This window comes from Pituophis catenifer, unplaced genomic scaffold (genome assembly GCF_029215685.1).
Source record: "Pituophis catenifer annectens isolate HBS135680 unplaced genomic scaffold, rPitCat1.0.hap2 SCAF_2, whole genome shotgun sequence".
Taxonomy (NCBI): Eukaryota; Metazoa; Chordata; class Lepidosauria; order Squamata; family Colubridae; genus Pituophis; species Pituophis catenifer.
In genome coordinates this window covers 88451761-88459901 of record NW_027256882.1, presented here as the reverse complement: position 1 = coordinate 88459901, position 8141 = coordinate 88451761, and positions in this window count along the sequence as shown.

Genomic DNA, 8141 nt, shown 5'->3' with positions numbered 1-8141 from the left:
GTGCTGAATAAATCTCAACAGGTTTTCTGTTTTGAATCTTATTCTGGATTTATTTCATTGGACCCACTGTATGGAACCCAAAGTAAAAGTGGTCTGCCAGCAGCTGCTTTCCAGCTGAAAAGTAACAATAGAGCTTTGTCTAGAACCTGTCTCTGGGAAATCCCAGTCTTGGTGGGAAAGGATTACCGCCTGGCATTAAGACTTCTAACATTTGTTGCAAGCATTGTTCCAGGGAATGGGCATGAAAAAAGCAAGTGCTTTCTAACCAGTATGTCTTCCCTTAGATTCTCTCAGCAAAAGTAGGCCAAGTCCATACTGTATGTGACAGCTGTTCCACTCCACTGCCAATTCTTAACAACAATGCCAAAGTCTCACATTCAATCTCTTCACCAACATTGAAGGGTATGATCCAATCTAATTTAAGCAACATGATCTTCCTTGATTTCCACATAAATGATCTTCAAGTAATTATCTAAAACCCAACCTTATTTTTCCATTGGTTTTCATTAAAAAAAACATCAAATACACATTATCTCAATTTCTTCTTCCGCCTCTCCCTGAGCTGTCTTATTTTTCTTGAAAACAGTTGCCTTGGAGACCCTACAAGGTGGCATGATGGGTGACACAGGGAAGGCTCCAGAGAGGACCAATGAGGGAGGACCTCTCTGCCTTTATACCCTGCTGGGACAAACAACTTTAGATGCGACATTCGGGGCCTTCACGGGGAGTGGTTAACAATGTCATTAAAATGATTGGGGTGAAACATTGGGGCCAGTTTTGTTAGTATTATTTATGTATTTTATTTATTAATTAGATTTATATGCCACCCACCTTGTCTAAAGGTGACTGTTAAGAGGTGAATTGGTTTCCTTCATGCTTTTATTCATGCTAGGCAGGTTTTTTTGTACCTGAAATCCCAAACAGACCACATCATTCTCATTTTGTGACAGTCTGGGTTTGAAAGAATGTAATGGTTTTACAAAGCTTCTGGAATTCTTTATCCCTTAAAATCCACTGAAAGGAAACAAAAATTTGATTTCATCTATTTGAGGGGAGGAGTCCATTTGTATCCTGTAGATTGCCCATCCTTGTTCTGCTGGATGTGTACAGAAAAAGCTCTTCCTTCTGTTCAAACAATGGCCAATCTGAATCCAATTAATTACAGAATTAATGCTATGTACCATTGAAAAAGAAAACAGTGGCTCTCCCTGATTTATAAATGTTTGCACATAATAGTGATTCCACAGCTGCTGCTGAGTAAACATCTCCATGACAAATTGATGTGCTCTAGATATCACTTTGGACAATGTTGGTCATCTGTTAAGAGAAGAAAGAAAGCATGTGTGTAAGGAGAAGCAATAAGAGGTTAAAATGTGAGATTTTGCATTTTTCCATGGAAGAAGCTTTCCTATAGCCATATGCTGAATGGCGATCTGATTGGAACACTTCCAGCCATCAAACTTAATCCAGAAGAGAATTTGCCCTTGCATATGAAAATTGATCTGACTAGAAATAGCAGCAAACCTATCTGATATCCCTTCAAATGAAAATCAATGACAGTTAATAATTAAAGATGGATAGGACATGATTGCAGGAGCATCTGGTTTTTAGATTTTGGACAATGTTTATTTATTGCCAATGGTCCTGCTACAGCTGAATAGCAAGTGCTTTGTATGAAGGAGCTCCAACGATCAGCCTCTAACTGGAGAAGATTTGGATTTTAAAAAATATTGTTTGACTATGAGGATTAGGCAATATAGAACTAGATGGACCTATTGCCTGACAACACGGTATAAACAATTTCATAGCTTTTCTAGTAATGCATCGCTTGACATAAATCAATCTATACTTGCATTCATATTCATAAGAATACAGGTTAATAAACGGATGGTTGTTTTTAATCTAAAGTACTGCTTAGCTGCACTGCAGTAGAATTAGAATTGTGCTTCATTTTGTACATTTGATATCCCAGACTACTGATGAGCAGAATAGCGGCAGGGGAAGATGTTTGCAAAGGAACTAGTCCTGATTCACATGAGAGGATTACCCGACATCTAAATTTGAACATTTTGAGGGCTAGATGCCTCATCAAAAGAACATATCTTTTTTTTTCTGCACACTGAGAGCATATACACATAAGACAAATCCCTGTGTGTCTAACCACACTTGGCCAATAAAGAATTCTATTCTATTCTATTCTATTCTATTCTATTCTATTCTATTCTATTCTATTCTATTCTATTCTATTCTATTCTATTCTATCATCATTCACATGGTGACTTGGTCATGCCTGTGCCATTCAGATCAACTACTGTGGATAGCACTTTGGTTACAGTTCCACCTCCAGTTCTTGCAGTCAGATGGCATTAACAAATATTAAATTATACATATACATTTATAAATGGACTCATTGTTCATCTACAAGAGGGAGGAAACTGTTCCAACAATACACATTAAGTGAGAGCCTTAATACAAATTAAAAAGAGCCCGTGGCCACTGATGTTATGAAAATACTAACCATCAAAGTAAAATATTAATATAATGCTTAACTGCATAATCTACAGGAAGAGTTTTGTGCATGGAAACCAACTATTAAGTTAGTCCATTGCAGCAAAAGCAGAAACTGGCTGTGTTCACAGAGAATATTACTAGATTAATGATGAGTATTAATATGATTATTAAATCTAATAATAATATTGTGAGATAAAACTATCTTCTGAGTTTGTTCAGTACACTGAACTTTAACCCAACCAGATAGACCAAATTTGCTCTAGGCTGGAAAAAGAAATGGAAGCATTTTGCAAACATGCAGACATTCCATTTTTAAAGAAGTTGGGCACACATGTTGCATGACTACACTTGTTTTGCCATTATCTGCTTTTGCGAGGATTCTGAAACTTAATACAATTTTCTGGCTTTACACAGGACCATGAATCAAAAAATTTTTGCACAACATGTAGACTAAAAGGTGGCTCACTTGGTCATATAAACACAGCTGGAGTGTTATGGCATTTTCAAGGCTGTCAGAAAATTATCCCTCCCTGTTGGATCCCCGAAATGGCATCTTTGAACAAATGCTGACCTCGTTTGAGAAAGTCTGGTATTGCATGCAAGAATCCCAGGTCAACACAGCTGTTCAGGTTCACTCTTAATAATCTTTATGAAGGAAAGGTTTAACGGTTAGAAGCTAATGGCACGTAAAAGCTTTGCACCAATAAAGCAGGCAATTCTTCAAGTACAGTTACTATCCTCTGGCATGATTCTAATCCTACCCTTTTTTAAAACAATGGAAATTGTTTTAAAGGTTAAACTGTTAAACTGGTTCGGTAGTAAAAGGGGAGGTTTAACTGTTAAACTGTTAAGTATTAAAGGTTAAACTGTTTGGTAGTAAAAGGGGGTTTGATTGAATCATAGGTATCAATTTGGCAGGGCTGAGTAGAATCAGGTAATAGATGTCCCTCAAACCCTAACAGGTAAAAATACAAAATAAAAGTGTTAGCACTTTTTAGTGCGGCATAGCGAGCTGAAGGATGCAGTATCTGTATGAAAGCAGGGTGTTCCATCCATACTGAATAGCTTTGTTGAATTGCTGATCTGTGCATGAACGTGTTGGACATATCTCTCTCCCACAAGACTTCATTGCATGCACATGCACAAGAGCTGTGACAAGCTATGTCTAAACCTGGTTTGCCGTGTGCTTAACCACATAAAAGTTCATTCTACAAAGGGATGAAAATGATACATTTCTGATATACTTTTTTCAGGTTTGCCAATTCTGGCACAAATATTTTGAATGTTTCCTTCTTCTCCACTGAAAAGTCAACTATATCCTGAACACCTGAATGGTTTCCATTTTTCTTTTTGGCGATGTCCATTAGCATGCTGCAATGAAACTGCATTTGAGAAGCATCCCAGATCAGTTCTGTAAAACAGCAATGTATGCACTTTCATCCTCTTCTATGACAAACTATTCTTTTTCTTGAGAAATATCAAGGTTATTCTGCTCCTAGGAAGACTTGGGCTCTCTAACTGTCATTATTCTGTAGTAATGTGGTCTCTGCCCAGAGTGATTCAGAATTATTCTGTAGCTGCTTTGTATTCTTTCAGCAGAAACGAAAATAAGTTCTGTTTAGAATACTCAATGTTTGGCATACAGGAGGAGTCTAACAAGACAACAGAAGTAGCATCAACTGCAGCGTGAAGCAGGTAGTTCAAAGTCACTGACTGTACAGAATTAGTTTTTGAAGTCCACTTTATGGAGCAAGATAAGTCTCAGATGTCTTACTCTTGCTGAAAGTCTTCATGCCAGGCAAGATCTTTCATGGAGTTCTGAGGTTTTCAAGTCAGTTATTTCACTCATATGTTTTCTATACATATAATTACTTATTGATATACTTTGTATCATGTATTTCTCAACATGAAATACAGTGAACATATGCTATATTTATGGCCCTCTCCCTTCTCAAGAACAGACATTCATTCTATGCTCTATCATAGCTTTGGCCAGAGCACTGGTTGAGAAGATTCAAGTAACAGAGCATACTTTTCAAAACAGGAGGCAGAGATTTTGCAGTTCTGCCACAAACTTCTTAAAAATCCACACATTTCATAAAACCCAAACCTCCCACCACCTTCAGCAGACACCTCCTAAAAACATATGCATTGCCTGAGCAGAAGAGCAAGAACTGCTTCTGGTTTGAGTCTTCCTCAAGAAGATCACACTTCCTCTCTTCAGTGCAATCTGGTGGTGGCTGTTTCAACCTACAGCTTGAGTTGAGGGATGGAAAGGGGTAGGAGTTGCAGTGACTTCAGGACTCTGAGCTTCAGAAAGTGATTTCCTTTCTTGGCATCACTTGCTGGAGCCTGATGACACCACTTGGTTTGGCAGCCAAGACCAGAATGGAGGCCAGCACTGGAAGAAGTCATTGGACTGTCACAGCCACCCACAGAACATGACTGAGTTTACTTACTACATTAAAGAAATGTGTTTGGGTAGTTTGTGATTCAGCATACTGAGTTACCCAAATAATGATGCTAATTTATGGTATAGTGCAGTGTTGGTGAACCTTTTCGACACCAAGTGCTGAAATGGGAGCGTGCGCGCGGGGGAGCGCCGGAAACAGGAAGAGCAGTTGGCCAGCACGCATGAGCATGCCAGGAAGCTGAGCTTCTGGTTTCTGGTGTGCATATGCACGCCGGTCACCTGGTCTTCTGGTTTCTGGCACGCATGCGCACGCAACACCAGCTGGAAACCGGACGCTTAGCTTCCCAGTGTGCAGATGCATGCCAGGGAGCTGCTCTTCCAGTTTCTGGTGCTCCCACATGTGCAAAGACCAGCTGTCCAGTGCACATGTGTGCATCAGAACCTGGAAGAGCAATGGCTGGTGTGCCTGGAGAGATGGCTCTGCGTGCTACTTACGGCACACGTGCCATAGGTTCGCCATCACGGGTATAGTGTGTGGCATGATCTCAGGCAACTGGGTTATTTTAATAAACCACGGTGCAAGCCTAACCAAAGAAAGTATGTTGACTTTGTAATCAAAATAATAATTTATGTAGCAGCAATCTGCTGATAACTGCATTTTCAGGCAAGGGCTTTTTACTGTCATTCGTTTTAAACATGCTTATGGCGACTCGGTTCACATGACACATAGAATCATAAGTCGTAACCACAGCTTACTTGACCCATGTTATGATTTGTACAAAATCATAAACTAACCCCCTTGGGTGGGGTTCAAACAGCGTATGTAGCTAAAATGTCGTGGGCTGATCAGTTCGTGTCATAAAATGTAGTCCATAGTTAACTAATAGTACCCAATAATTGATCAGAATCATTTGGAAAAGTGCCCTAGTCTCTCATTGTTGTTGATCTGAACATAAAAGTTACACGTGTTACTGTGGAATATTAATTAGACAAACAAAATGCCTTAATGAAAGTCATTACTGGGCTCTTTAGCCCAGATACCCCTGTTCCAAATGATGATTTGTTCACCTGGAACCACACGGATGTTTTGGAAGGATCAGTAATTGAAAAGCTTTTAGACTGAAATTCTTCGGTGACCCCACTTAGCTCAAGAACTCAAGGGCTCCCCTTTCTGACACAACACTGAGCAGGTAAACCTCTGGTTCTTGTTTCCTTTCCCAGACAGAGGTCTCCTTCCCAGAGCAGGCCCACTTTTGTTGTGTAAAGCTATCACTGGGGAAAAGCTCAGCAGCTTTGAACCCTTTATGGCCCGTAGACGTTATTCCACCAGAATGCTTTGTCAATAACTGCCTCAATGAAAATAACAATGCTGTAGTCTTTCCCAACCGTTCCATCTTCGTATGTTAGAGTGTCTCTCCTAGCATTCCTTAAATGGGGAGGAGGAGGAGGAAGCTGCTGTAAATATTTCAAATTTTATATCGACTTTTATAAGTTATAGTTCATGCATGCTTGTGTAGATTGGTGATTGATTTATTATTTATATAATTTAAATAGCTGCCCAGGTCTCACAAGTGTCTGTGGACGGCTTACAAGATTCAAACAAGCAATTGTTGATTCAGTTCACCATCAACAGCTGAGTTCATCCACCCCTTGACCCAAATGCCTAGGACAGGGTAGTGTCCCTCTGCAACCTTAAACACTCAAAGAGCCATTTGGACCTGTTTCCCACAGAAAACACCGGGAGCCACAAAATCTGGCTGGGCGTGGCCAATTTAACATCATTCCCACCCAGTCAGCCACGCCCACCCAGGTTTTGTGGCTCCTGGTGTTTTCTGTGGGAAATGGGTCTCTCTCCCTCCCTCCCTCTCATTTGTTTTTCTCTCTTTTTCCTCTCCCTCTCTCTCCTTTCTTTTTCTTTCTTTCTTCCTTTCTCTCCACTTCTCTCTCTCATTTGCTTCCCTCTCTCTCATTCTCTTCCTCCAGCTCTCTCTCATTTCTCTCTCTCCCTTCTCTCTCTCATTTGTTTCCCTCTTTCTTCTCTTTCACTCTCCCTCCATCATTTTCTCATTTCTCGCTCTCTCTCTCTTCTTCCCTTATCTCTCTCTCTTTCTCTCCCTCTCATTTTTTTCTTCTCCCACTCCCTTTTTTTTCTCTCTCTCTCTCCCTCTCTTTCTTTCATTTCCCTTCTCTCTCTCATTTGTTTCCCTCTCTTTTCCCTCTCTCTTTCTCTCCCTCCAGCTCTCTCATTTCTCTCCCCCTCCCCTTCTCTCTCATTTGTTTCTCTCTTTCTTCTCTCCCATTCTTTCCCTCCATCATTTTCTCATTTCTCTCTCTTTTTCTCCCCTTTCCTCTCTCTCATCTCTCGCTGTTGTGTACGGATCCCTCCTGGGCTGGGATCACAGTGGTGGTGACTCCTCCTCCCACTGCCGCTACTGTGCGCTCAGGTGAGTAGCTGGCCGCATTGTGCAGGAGAGCCGGAGCTCTTCTCTCCCTGCATCCGGTGACAGCGGCTGCTTCTCCCTGTTCCCCTCCTTCCTGAGCCAACATGAAGGAGACCGCGGCTGGTGCTGAGCTGCCCGTGAAGGATGTGGAATCGCAAAAAGCAGCCAGTCACGGGCAGTGACTCTGCAGAGAGGCTCGCGCCTTCTTGGGGCAGAGAGCAGGTTGTGTGACCGGGTCGGCAGGGAGCTGCGGAAGAGGACTCAAAGAGCCACATGCGGCTCTGGAGCCACAGGTTGCCAACACCTAGCCTAGAAGAATAGCTACTGAGAAGATGAGATCCAACAAGATGGCATTTGTACAAAGCTACAATTTAAATGCTGTTTTTGATCTATAGGGTTGTTATAGCATATGGACTGTCCATTTCTCTGATTATTTCTATCTGATGTGAACTTGATGGGTTGGTCATGCTCCAGGTCCCATCCTTAATATTGTGTCATCTGATGGCACAATAGTGGGTGAGTCTATTTTGCCATAGGGCCTGCCCACTGGAAATTTGAATTGCCCTGACCTTCCCTTTTTTAAAACAAACTTTTCTCTCCTGCATTAAATGTATTTCAATTTAAGGTTTCTGTATCCAGAACATATATTCTTTGCACTTCCCCCAAAATATTTCAATATACTGGATAACTATATCAAATATACTTATTTCTGATGAGATTAATTTAGTAAGACTGCACTAAACTTTCTTTCCATCTAATTTCAAAAATTGGGTAGG